Source organism: Brachycentrus maculatus, unplaced genomic scaffold (assembly GCF_059751285.1).
Source record: "Brachycentrus maculatus isolate JH-2025_06_01 unplaced genomic scaffold, ASM5975128v1 h1tg000166l, whole genome shotgun sequence".
Classification (NCBI taxonomy): domain Eukaryota; kingdom Metazoa; phylum Arthropoda; class Insecta; order Trichoptera; family Brachycentridae; genus Brachycentrus; species Brachycentrus maculatus.
In genome coordinates, this window is record NW_028280919.1 from 647146 (window position 1) to 661640 (window position 14495).

The following is a 14495-nucleotide window of genomic DNA, read 5'->3' on the forward strand; positions in this document are numbered from 1 at the left end:
ACTGAATGCAGTCGAAATGCGATCCCTCAGACGAATGTGTGGCAAAACGATGTTTGATAGATGTTCGAATGATGAAATAAGGAAAGAATGTAAGGCTGAGATAAGCATTATCGATAAAATTAAGAAAGGTGTGTTGAGATGGTTTGGACATGTGGAGCGTATGAGTGAAGAAAGAACGGTTAAAGAAATTTATGGAGCGAATGTAGTTGGAAAAAGAAGCAGAGGACGACCGAGGAAAACTTGGCACAATCAGGTATGTCAAATACTTGAAAGCGGCCGGGTCAGGAGTCGTAATAATCGTCGGGTATGTATGAGGAGATGCATGAATGTAGAAGAGGCAAAGAATGTTTGCAAAGACAGAGTGGTGTGGCGTTCGATTCTCTCTGCCTACCCCTGCGGGGAAGCGGCGTGATGGTTAGTTAGTAAGTTAGTTAGTTTACTCATAAGGGATATAGAGATGTTGGATTGAAGAATAAATGGTATGATTACCCTGTGTTTATATTGTCTAATAATATTATTCGTCTAAGTTGGCAACCAACAGATGGTTCTGCCATAAATTGAGGACTTTGTGGAGTAAATAACTTTCTCGTAAGCCTTTGGAATCCCCGGACTTCCCTTCGAATGAAAAGATTATTCGTTTTTGTTGAGACATATAATATATCAGAAAAAATAAATAACACCTGTATGTGTGTTTTTTTTAGAGCGTAAATGATTGACTTTTCAGTTTATTTCATTATTTCATAGCTATTAAAAAGTGTGTGACTACTATGTTACAAATTTCGGATGAATATTTATAGGTTTTGGAAATCTGGATAAGTAAAAGAAAAAATAATAATTAAAAAAAATCAAAATACTGCTCCACATTCACCGAATTCAATTCAATGTTTTGAATCGTCATACTACAGATAATCATCTATTTTGTACATAATTTACTATGCAAAACAGTAACGATACAAATCAGTATTTTGTTGTACCTACCTACTCAAAGCAATTTTGAAAGTTAATTGTAAGGCACAGAAAACTCTCCTTCCACGACACCTTAAATGGATTTATGACTCCCAAAAAACCCAGATCCGCCACTATTAGTGCCTAATCATGATCGTAAAATCCATAACAATTCATATATTTGCGAGATATGTATATCGTACACAGATAAATAATCGATGCAGTAACAAAATTCGAGGAATATTGTTATGATGTGGGTACAATTCTCATGCCAAAATGCTTTTTCTATTGTTTATTATTTAATAATACATATATAAAAACGGAACCTTGAATTCTGCCACATTTATTCCCGTCTCTAGTGGGTAACCTTGCCGACGCGAACAGATGTATGTAAATAAACATGAAATATACAGTATTGACGTTGATTATACAATATATTGTATATCATCGGAGAAGTCATGAAATCTTATATTGCGGTTCGTGTGATTAGTGTCAGCCGTCAGACAGTCGTAAAACTGGATCTTAAGACGGGAGTCGACTGTTGAAATCTTAAATCACCCTATATTTTTTTTCATTAATTTTCATTCAAACCCTTATCCGCACCCCAATGGTGCATAGGGCACTGCATCATACAAACGCAGTGTTATCGTGATCGTTAACACACGAAGGAATGGTGATCAGCCCTCCGCTTCATGTTCCAGTCCAGGGAAATATGGAATAAATATTAGAGTGAAAAAATCACTTTTATTTATTTAACCCACCTGGGAATCGAACCTGGGACCTCCAGAACGGTAGCCGAGTGTGCTGACCATTACACTACGGAGGCGGACAACTATATTTTTTAACAGTAGATAAGTAATTTGAGGTAAATAAAGAAAAGAAAATCTTTATTTTCTGCTTAGTTATCCGAAAAGTAAGAAATATCATTACTTTTGTGGGAATTTACATACACACAACAAAAAAGGATTTCTAATTGTTTTCGTGACAGCAACTGTCAGTATTTTGGGCGGGAGAATCAACAGCCCGAAACTTAATTTTCTTTAAATCTACGTAACATTTAACGCGTTTATTGCTTAAAACATCGTTTTTGTATTAAAAAAGCAAATATAAATAAAGTAACGACTTCTTTTAAAGAAGTCGTTATTTTATTCGGTACTTTGATTCGATCGCCTAAATCTAGATGACGCTAGTTTAGTCGACATAAAACTTAATAGGCTAGTGGTTTGTTAAAGTACTTAGCTTAAAAGCTGTCATCTTAAGTGCCTGTCGCATTTGAAGGTTAATATGCCAGCCGTATAAAAACAGATGACTCTAATGTCAAGATTTATTTAATGGAGAAAAGTAAGAAATCGGCGCACTAACTACTGACCTAGGAGCAAAGAACCAGTAAGCGACTGCAGCCATTAATGGCATCAAGAAAGTAGGGAGTCGCTTGTTCCACATACAAACTTCTTTCGCGAAGATAAAATCGATTACTTTTATTATAAATTACCCGCCTGAAGATTATAGTCATGTTCGCGATTGATGGCCATTTTTTTCTAGACATAAATAGTTTGTTATGAAGGCGAATCTGAAAAAATATATAAATATTGATGAAGAGATTATTGTAACGGAACAAAGCGATTAATGTCAAAGAAAACATGACTCTGTCATTATTTCCTAATTTAATTACACGCGGATGCATAAAGAAGTACACTTTTTTTATTTCTTGTATTGTTTTAGTTATTAGCTACTTTTTCTAGTGTTTTGAAGAAAAAAAAACATTTAAATGACATTATTTTTTAACATCTCAACATAGATGACGAAGAATATGGAAATCTGTAAATTTACGGGGCTTGCGACCGTTATAGGCTGCTTTAAGTGATCGCTTTATAACACGTGTAATATTCACCAATTCTACCCGTGATTGACAAACACACTTCCAAAATTCTTGGAACTTCTAAATATACTGTTCAAATTCGAAACACAGTGCTTGAATTCACTAGAATTTTATCTAGAGATATCTATGAGAGAAGCTTTTGACTAAGCAGATTTATTTTATTTTATTTCAAACTCGGAAATGACATTGATAAGGCTTGGTCACGCTGCCTTTGTGTAATCGTTCTCATGCAATGCCCTATGCATGGTAGAAGCCCTTGGGCGTGGAAAGGTTAGCCTGACGATAGGTTCTTAATATTAAAACGACTGCCACCTGAAACGTAGCATAAGAATCACATTTCTATTCCCTAAATAAATTATTTAAAAAAAAATAATTGCTAATTTCCGGAGAGCCCGTTTTGTGAAAATTCGTCTCAAAGCATACTTCCAGATCTTATTTCTATATCGATATAGCAATATGCGTAATTGAGTTAGTATACGTAACTTGCGAAAGTGGCACTTTATAAATTATCCTAAATGTCATGCAGGCTACCATGCAGTGCCCTATGCACCAATAAATTCAGAACATAGGAGAAATACAGACAGAATATTATATATATATATATATATATATATATATATATATATATATATATATATATATATATATATATATATATATATATATATATATATATATATATATATATATATATATATATATATATATATATATATATTTAATCATTGTCTCCCAGTCGATACTTCAATATAATAATCATGCATAATTTGCACGTTGTATAATTGAGGAAGTATGTAATTATTTTTTTATGAAGTTCCATAACGACGATAGAATTTTTATGTTCTCATCTCCAGCGAAGACTAAGTGTGGGCGTATTTAATTTGTAATTCGTCGTAAGACTTCACTGCAAACATAAATTTATAAAAGAAAATAGATGTTGGTAAAATTTTAATGAGATTCGCTATTTTGACAAGAAACATTAATCTGTTAACAGTATGATTTTCCCCCCATCCAGAAAAAGTGTTTAAATTACTTATTTAAAAGATACAACGCTTAATTGTAGATTTTAATGCATAAAATCGTCTAAAGTTTAGGGCTAGAATAACGGTACAAAGATAACGCGGTAATTATGTATTGTAGGTAACTACACCCTTGAAGTTTTGTTTCTAAACACCTCGTGATTTTCAAACCGGTATAATATAAACTACCTATCCACACCCCAATGGTGCATAGGGCACTGTGTCGTATAAACGTAGTGTTATCTTGATCGTTAACACATGAAGGAAAGGTGATCAGCCGTCCGCTTCAGGTACCAGTCCAGGGTAATATTGAATAAATATTACAGTGAAAAAACCGGCATTGTTAAAAAATTAATAAGCCAAAAAAAAAACACCGAGTAAAAGTAAAGTCAATGTTATCTTCACTGGTCTCTTGAGGGGACTAGCTCCTGTACAATATTAATAAAATAAAACAACAACTATAGCATTAAAATGTACAGGTAATATTTCACGTAATCTAAAATGGAAATTAGATGTGTATTGTGAAATGACAAAAAAATAACTTGAATATCGAGGATCATCTATGGTAAATTAAAAACAACCTGTATTTTTTTTATAAATTTGACAGTTAAAAAAAAGAAAGGAAAGTTAGTTGAGATGGTGTATCAAGTGTATCAAATGAGTGAAGAAAGGATTGTTAAACAATTTTTGAGGTGAATGTGGTTGGTAATAGAAGCAGAGGAAAACCTTGGCATGAATCATTTATTTCAAATACTTGATATCGGCGTGTATGAATGAGAAGATAATGAACGTGGAAGAGGCGAAGATTGTGTGCAAAGATAGACTGTTGTGACGTTCTATTCTCTTCGCCTACCCTGTGGAGAAGCGGAAGGGTGTTTAGTTAGTTAGTCAACAGTTTTTTTCGACTCATTAGAAGTTCATTAAAATAATTGCGGCCAAGCAATTTAAGGCTTTATTATACTGAAGTACCTACCCACCAAGAATATTGTAAACGAATCAAGAAAACAAAGGCAGTTTCGCGCGCTTTTGTTGCGAAGTTTCGAAATGGGCGGGAAAGTGGGTGGCGACCAGGAAGAGCGGGAGGCATTTCGATCGCGTCTGAACTCTTTGTCCGCGCGGCGGGGCGGGCTGTTAGGGGAGGCATGGGCGCGGTAACTATGGGAAACCACCACCCCTACTGTATCCTGTACTCCTGTACCTACACTCTTACCCCTTCGTGCAGAAAACGCAGTGTGTGCATTTATTCCACCGGTTGACTGGTTGGTAATATGTAATTATATTTTGCAGTAATAATATTTGGCCAATATATAGCTCCATTTTTACAAAATAATATCCCTAAACCGCTATACATTCCTCTTATTTACTTTATCTTATAGTGTGTATTATTCACGAACTTGATTTTAATCCAAATTTACGATATAAATCCTAATCTAAATGTTTTTAATAAATTACACTGCAGAAATAAGAAAGCAGGAATATTTCTGGAAGGAAGAAAGCTTTGAATTTGTATTTAATTTATAATGTTAATGGATTGAATGGATTTCATTTCTTTGATAGATTTGGTAGTCACCTTGTGGTAATATCTATCCATTTTAATCTAAGCTTTACTTAGTAAATTAAAAAAAAAACACACTTTTTCTTAAATCTATTGACACACGCGTTTCCATGCATTCCGCATCACTTTTAAACACTGTATATTTTGGAAAATGATGCGAAATGGATCGAAACATGTGTCACAACATTTTAAGAAATAGTATTAACATTAAGAAATGGTACCAACCTAGTAAAACTCTAATTAAATATGAAAGGAAATGAAATTGGAAAAATATGACATTTCAGGCGTGATTCTGAAACTACTTGGGATTCGGAATTATCATCAAATGGATAATTCAGAAAATATCCATCGACCTAACATATAACCACGGAAATGCCAGCATAAGACACTGGCTATTTTTATGCGACACGATATAATTATCGTATTTATTTCATATGTACGTACATCATGAATAACAATGCCTGTAGGTATACCTTCAAATAATATAAAGAGGGTGGCTGGCCCTAATAGAAATTATTGGTCAAAGATCACAGTACAATGGCGACAAGTGGCATATATCCTGGCCTCGGGGAAAAGATAGAAGGAAAATGTAACATTCGCAGAAAGTCCTGGCTTCGAAATCTACTCGATTGATTGTAATTTGTGGTGTTTTTTTTATCGAAGTATTTACTTTTGTTCAGTGATCACCAACGCCCGTCCGCAAAACTGAACGTGGTACTTAAAGAAGATTTACATAAATTAAATGAATAAATAAACGAATTAATCGGTGAAATTTTATGGAGAAAGCTCATTTGAAAATTCATAAAATTACACAAACCAACGAAATAAAAACATTGTTTTTAACCACTTTTTTGGTACTATGTTAACAACCAGTTTTGAGAAATACCTTATCTCCTTCAGGGATGGGTTGATACTTAACTTAAATAATAATAAAAAACAAGTACTTATTTATAAAGCTTTTCAAGTAACGAATACTAACCATAACTTACTTGTAATAACCGTCCAATACTTGGGCGTGGTCAGGTTAGGAGTCGGAATAATCGGCGTGTATGTATGAGGAGAAGCATGAATATGGAAGAGGCGAAGAATGTTTACCAAGTCAGAGTAGTGTGGCATTCTATTCTCTCTGCCTACCTCAACGTAGAAGCGGCGTGATGGCTAGTTAGTTATTATCTCTTAAATGAATTTATTAAACTCAGAAATATCGGTAATAATGCTACCCACATTTTTATAACAAAGGAAGTTATTTTACGATCTTGATATCAAATTGGTTCGCTCTCCGGCTTGGAGTAGTGAGACAGAATATTATTGAAGCCAGCCCGCTCTTGACGTTTGATTACTTCACAACTCTGATTTACGATATAATGGAAAACTATTTTGTTCCGACACAAACGAGCAAAGCATTCTCATATTATTAACTGCATATAAATCTTCGTAGTACATAAAACCGTCTGTGAAAGCTGCCAAAAATCAACGTTTTTTACATCTAAGATCGAGATTATTTACAATCACAGTAGGAGCGTTCAGTAAAACCAATTATTGCAAATTGATCACAAGTTATAGGCACTTCCCGAGTAATTCGGCGAAGCTTCGCCATTTCAGAAAATAGGAAAGGTAATAGCTAGCCAAATTGCATCCAAGGCTTATTTCAACCTCCCTCGATCCCCTGAGATTTAATCTTGAACTCACCAAAAAGTTTCACTTATATGTACCAGTTCAACAACGCCTGACACGGTCAAGTGTAACCTTTATCCTAGGTTGTGTTGCTTTGCTTGCGGGGGGTGTAAAAGCCATCTTCCTGTAGTCCTAAGGACTTTATATTTGGGGAGGGTGAATATTTAGCAGGAAGCAAGTGCAGAGGGAGTCGATAAGCAGGATAATATCATGGCGAATTCACTCTCAATGACGTCATCGTCCGACACCATATCGCAGTATGCATCCTCAAAGCTTATTTGAGGGGAACAAATAAAGATACAGGGGGAGAACTGCATCTCCAGTCGAGAATTGATTCTGTATACGTACATACAATGAAAAAAAGTGTATGAATTACATACATATATATATATTTTATTGAATTATTAACACAATATCGTATGTCATTGCCTTCAGGTACTGTATTGAGATGGTATGGACATGTCAAACAAATGAGTGAGGAAACAACAACAAAACAAATTCATGAATCGAATGTATGGTACATGTTCCAACGGTGATATAAGGAAAGGATGCAAGACCGAGATGAGCATTATCCAGCAAACTAAGGAAGGTGTGTTGGGATGGTTTGGACATGTGGAATCAATGAGTGAGGTAGTAAAACAAGTGTGTTAGATTAATGTAGTTAGAAATAGGAGCAGAGAAAGACAGAGGAAAGCTTGGCTTGATTAAGTATTTCAAATACTTGAAAGTGGTCAGATCGGGAGTCTAAATAATTGGCGGGTATGAACAAAGTATGGATGTATGTGGAAGATTGAAGGGTGAAGATTGTTTGCAAAGACAAAGGTGGCGCTCTATTCTCTCTGCTTACCCTTACGGAGAAGCGGCGTAGTAGTTACTTTTTTTTAGTTTTGTAGTTAGAAACTATGTTCGGTATCTACTTGAATATATTCTCCAATAAAGACGTTGTGCTTGCAACAACCGCGAACACTATGTTTGAGCAGATCAATTTGGATCTTTGTAGGGAAAAAAAACGAAAACCAAATCTGAACGCGTCTTTTTACTGATTGTAGTAAGTACCTACGCATCTTAATAAACACTGCAGTTTGATCATTAATTCAAGTACGTAACCATTTTGCGAACGCGTGCTCGAATAAAGAATTAAAATTTAAAACATCCTACCCCGTTTTCGTAATGATAGAATTCGTAAGACGAGTTCTTACCCAACAATAAGTGCAGAGGAAGGTACCCCGGTGCAATTTTGTTTTTTAAAACAAAGAAGGGCGCCCTATTAAATTCGAATATTAAAATTCAAGTTCTGCGTTCCCCTTTGTTCGGTGCAATTCATTCACCATCCTTCTTGTTCCTTTCATGTATCCCCACTCCTCTTTAAATTTCTACCTTTGGTGTTCCCCTAACCCTAACATTAAGACCCTCCTCTTAACGAATGCTTTATAAATGGTGCAAATATTTTATCTTGCAAATTGCAAATAGTCGTGTTTTATGTGAACATACCCAAACTAATTGCACTTTCTTCTACCTATTATATTTAAATTATTGTATCTTCATAATTATATAATAAATTAAAAAATCGTCTACATTTTAAAACATAATGATATGATAAATTAAAATTAATTTCAGGCGGTCGGTCAGGAATCGAAATAATCGGTGAGTATGTATGAGGAGATGCATGAGCGCGGAAGACAGGAATATTGTTGAGATGGTTTGGGCGTGTGAATTGAACGAGTTTAGAATAAATAGTTAAACAAATTTATGAGGCGAAGTTGGCAATATAATAGAGGAAAGCCGAGGAAAACTTGGTATGATCAAGTATTTCAAATATGTGGTCGTGGTCACGTCAAGAGTCGAAATAATCGGCGGGTATGTATGAGGAGATGCGTGAATGTGTGAAGATTGTTGAATGAAAAAGCGAAGATTGTTTGCTAAGATAAATTGGTGTGGCATTCTACTCTCTCTGCCTGCTTCTGCGGGGAGCTACGTTATGGATGATTAATTTGTTTTTAGGTAAGTAATCCCTTGAGGAATATAATGCATCTTTGGGAAATCATTCAATTATTTGTACATTTATTTACCAAAAAAATAAAAAAGGTTATATAATCAATAAATCATTGATATTCAGTTAATATCGTATAAATTACATAACTTTATTGATTTGGTCAAAAAAATAACAGTTTCGCATAAAGAAAACTAACCTCTAAGGACAGTTAGAAACATTATTGGTTTTATTAATTGGTTATATTTTAAAAATCCCATTACAAAGAATAAAAAAAATATTAAAAGAATACTTAGCTTAAAAGTATTCATTATTTTCGAGTTCAAGTCGCAATAAATACAATATCTTATAATACCAATCAAATTTTTTCTTTGTATTTTTATTTTAGGTCTGAAAAAAAAGCTTCTAATTTATTTACTTTAAGTTATTAAATTTAGTTAGAGTGTACAAAGATATGCCATAAATTAATATTGCATATTGGATTTTCAAAAAACTTTTGCTAAAATATAATGATATTGGAGCCCTAGGGTAAGGAAACAATTTTCCCCAATTTCATAATAATGTCAAAACCGTATGAGAAACCATAATTTCTGATATTTATGTCAGTATACCAAGTCATAAAAGTATCGGCTTTTCGTAGCTACTCGTATTTCGTTTCATGGGGGAGGGTGTCGGCGTTAGTGCACTGCGCAGGCGTAGAGCTTGCGCGAAAATGGCGTTTTTTCCTTACGCGCGAAAACTCGCTCGCGCCGGTTCGATACATCAACAATCCTACAGGTGCTAGGCGGCGCGCGGTCTGGAGGGAACCGCACTTACTACGGGTTAACTGCACCGATACAGCGAAGGGCACTGTGCATGTACACGCACGTACCACGAGCACCGATACACACCCCGCCCAACCCTCACGCACACCACCACGATCCGCTACAGGCAATGGCCGCTATTATACCGGTCGCCCCATCGACCCACTGTGGAAGCAATAAGGCATATTTTCACACCCAGAGAAGCTGAATCTTCGATTGCTACACACATACACGTACAATGATTCTTTAAACTAGTTTTTAACATTATTTGCATATCGATATCTCTTATTTTTCAGTATAAGCGTAAATGTAAAAATAATAATAAAAGTATACTTGTTTGATTGTTTTTGACGTAATCCATTAAAAAGAGTTTTGCATACTCAACAAAAAACATTTTTCCATCTATATTTTATCTCTATTTTATTTATATAAATTTAAGTTATATGACGCCATAAAAGTATATACTCGTATGTATATTTTTTTCCTCTTTTTTAATTACTCCAGTATATTAGATTTTTATGTGTATTTTGAATGAAATACTGGCGTCAACAATTTACTGCGTTGTAAAAACGACTGAATAATATGTAGGTAGAAGTTATTATTATTATTCGTTCCCTTTTCCCGAATAATTTAATTTCGCACGCTAGGAAAACGGAAGCAACGTAATGCGATGGTAGTGTATTTTTACCTCTATTTCTCCCCCACTTTCCCGACGCCAGCCGAAGCGCGTTCGCAATCCGACGGAAACTGCCGAGCGTATTTCTCGTAGCAATGCTTGCCATGTCGCTTCGGTTAGCACAAGCGTTTTCCCAACGCTGGTTACCGATCGACTCCCATTTCGTCCGCGCGCACACAAAAACATCACGAAAATCAATGAAAATTCGTTAAAAATAACACAAAGCGTCGTTATTAAACGATGTAATTATATTTTCTTTCGCTTTTAAGAAAAATAATTGAAATTTTCATTGATAAAACGCGTTAAAAAGGCGTTATTTACATGTGTCAAATTAAAACTTTCCCGCGTATTGTTTCTAGGCAGACGTTTTGCAAATTTCGAAAATAAAATGTAACAAAATTATTGTTGAGCGTGTTTTGTTTTAGCTATGGGACGTTTTGACCGGGACCACAGGATTAACATTTTATGGCGGGAATGCCGAAAAACGTAGTGTTTTATGTTAGACAGTAGTGTTTTCAAATGGAATCCATGACAAAGTGGTTCTGAATTTGTTCGGAGGGTGTGTGCGTGAGCGGAGTAGGGAGAATCCGTCTTTTTTGGTGGTTGTTTTTTCTGCAGTCTTGTGAAAGGTGAGTGATCTTTTGACAGTTGAATTTAGTACAGCGATTTCATTATGTTGCCCCACCTACCCAAATTTCCACATGCCTGCCAATTTCTTAAATATTTACATGAATATAACTTATATAAATTTAAAATTAATTTAAGGGATCGTTATTCATAAATAAAAATAGATTATTATATGTGAACATCATGTTTGACTGTAGGCATATATATATTTTTTTTTAAACTTGTTACATACGTTTAGCTACATCAATACTTATAAATCAGTTGCTAAAACGGCTAACGCAAAAACGATCTCCTATTAGATATATGCAAACGCAGAAACGATGATTGGGAAAGAGCGTTGATTTTTACTTTTATTCTTAAAAATAAACGTACTTTGTATTTCTCAATGATTTTTTTAGAAAATAATTCGATTAGTTGTTTTGAAGACAGTCTTGCAAATTTTGGTAAAATGGAGATGTCTTTGTATCATAGTAAAATAACGATATTTTATATCACAGCAAAGTAACGTTATTTATATAATTGAAGGAGTCTTGTAAAGCAAAACGCCTTGGACAGTCTTAGACGTTTATTTTCAAAGAACTGAAAACGATGCGATTGACCAAATTGGGACGATTGTTCCAGCATATGGAAACCAGGGACTATTAATATTGATCTACCGGTCTGTACCGTTCAACGATTAAAGGGAAAACAAACGGAAAAAGAACACTCTCACAAATTAAATGGACTTTACAAATAGTTTCTGTTTTACCAGTTAACAAAAAAAGGTGTGTTGAGATGGTTTGGACATATGGAACGAATGAGTGAGGAAAGAACGGTAAAACAAATTTATTAGGCGTATGTAATTGGAAAAAGGAGTAAAGGGAGACCGAGAAAATTTTGGCATGATCAGGTATTTCAAATACTTAAAAGCGATCACGTTATGATTCGAAATAATCGGTGGGTATGTGTGAGATGAAGCATGAATATGGAAGAGGCGAAGAATGTTTGCAAAGACAGAGTAGTGTGGCGTTCTATTCTGTCTACCTACCCCTGCGGGTTAGTTAGTTAGCAGTTAACAATATTAAGGGACCCATCTTAAGTGCCAATTTTTAAAAATTAATTATTTCAATATACTTACACTGCTCTGCCAGGAATCGAAGTACAGCGACTCGTGTAAGTCAGTTTATTAGATTGACCGCTACACCACTGTAGCAGTATTTTGTGTATATTTTTTTAACAAACTTAATTTTTCGATGCTAATTTTGATTTCATTCACTATTTCCACAGATAAGTGTGTCTACGTTTAAAGCACTGCCTCCCACATTGATATTTTATTACAATAGTGTGGGTGTTCTAATTTCTAAGTATTATGTAAATGCATCACCAATTCGTTCTGCCTTGAAATGTCAATACAATCTAAAAGATGATTTATATTATTCTTACTATCTTGTTCTCCCCACAGTCACTCTCAAACGAGTGAAGGTAGTGAAAAATTACTACTACTTATTACACCTACCTACAATATGTCATTGTTTGTTTATTTTTTGACATCTCATCAAAGATGAAGAAGAATATGGTCTGGGCATTTACGGGGCTGACGACCGTCATAGGCTGGTTTAAGTGATCACTTTACACACGTGTAACATTCACCAATTCTACCCATTATTGACAACCACACTACTCAAATTCTTGGAAGTTCTATGTATATGAACCAATTTAGATACCTTGTTCTTGAATCACTAGAACTTCACTAGAGACATCTATTGGTGAGATGTAAAGAAGCTTTTTACTAAGCAGAAACTCTTATATTAGTATGTGAGGTCCGAATCTTGGATTATAATCACACCCATGAGAAACGCCAGGAAATACCATTTTCATTTTTATTATTTAAGCTTATAATTATCAATGTTTGTTATTATATTTCGCACTTACTGTAAATGAAATCATTTATTTCAATTTTCAATTTCAATTTTACTTGGTAAATACCACTATTCCTTCAAATCTATCTATTATGACACGAGTTTCGATGTCTTCGATGCATTGAAACATCGTATGTGAAGCTATGTCTAAATATTAATTAAATGAATATTGGTATTTACTAAGTAAAACATAAATAAAAATGGATAGATGGTACCACAAAAAGACTGCCGAATTAATTAATGACATTTATTTCAATGTTATATTTTTTCCTATATTGCAGTTTTTTGTTTTTTGTCCGTGAATGGTGAATAATAAAAATAATAATAAAACCCTTATACGCACCTCAATGATGCATAGGGCACTGTGTCATATTAACGCAGTGTTATCTTGATCATTTACGCATGAAGGAAAGGTGATCAGCCCTCCGCTTCAGGTACCAGTCCAGGGTAATATTGAATAAATACAACAGTGAAAAAAACACTTTTCAAACTGTTTTTCTTAACAGTCTTTTCATTACCAAGAAAAGTTTACAACCTGTCATTAGTTAGTCAAAGTGACATACTGATGTAAAGATTCACTATTGTATCCAAATTTACATTGTATCGATACTTTCTATATATTCCTGTATATATACCCAAACTTTCGTTATCCCTCCTGAAAAAAACACCTTCTTCATTTCTGTTATATATTTATATTTGGATATGAAAAATCCCTAGCGGGTTAATCTTAGGTATATATATATATATGTATATATATATATATATATATATATATATATATATATATATATATATATATATATATATATATATTTATATATATATATATATATATATATATATATATATATATATATATATATATTTATAAATATATATATATATATATATATATATATATATATATATATATATATATATATATATATATATATATATATATATATATATATTATAAATATATATATATATATATATATATATATATATATATATATATATATATATATATATATATATATATATATATATATATATATATATATATATATATATATATGTATATATATATATATATATATATATATATATATATATATATATATATATATATATATATATATATATATATATATATATATATATTTAAAGATTAAACATAAAGGAAATTTTATTTATTTATGACTGCGCTTTTTGTTAACATTCAACAAATGAACTATGACAATATGAATTTCTCATGCCACAGGAAGAAACAGTCGTTCCGCTGCAGGATTCGCACACGTATCTTCTGATCTTTGATCAGGTGTTCTTACTCTGAGGTAAACGGTCCTCTACCCAAACTGAAAATTAATGTAAACCTATTAATCAAAAGAATGATAAACGATATTTAAATCGTTACTTAATATTTTTCCCAGATCAATTTGTATAT

The 14495-nt window shown here is 33.4% G+C and overlaps 1 protein-coding gene across 9 annotated transcripts in view; it reads left to right on the top strand.

Annotated features, from left to right (window-relative positions):
• OtopLa (proton channel otopetrin-like a) overlaps nt 1-14495 on the top strand; it is a 91970-nt gene that overhangs the window by 3937 nt on the left and 73538 nt on the right. For 7 of the 9 annotated variants that reach the window (XM_088261812.1, XM_088261821.1, XM_088261806.1 and 4 more), the window contains exon 1: nt 10660-11170. The exons of the other annotated variants lie outside the window; for them this stretch is intronic. The gene's annotated coding sequence lies outside the window, so the exon portion shown is untranslated. Of the gene's footprint in view, nt 1-10659; nt 11171-14495 lie in introns of those variants that run through there. 9 annotated transcript variants of the gene reach the window in all.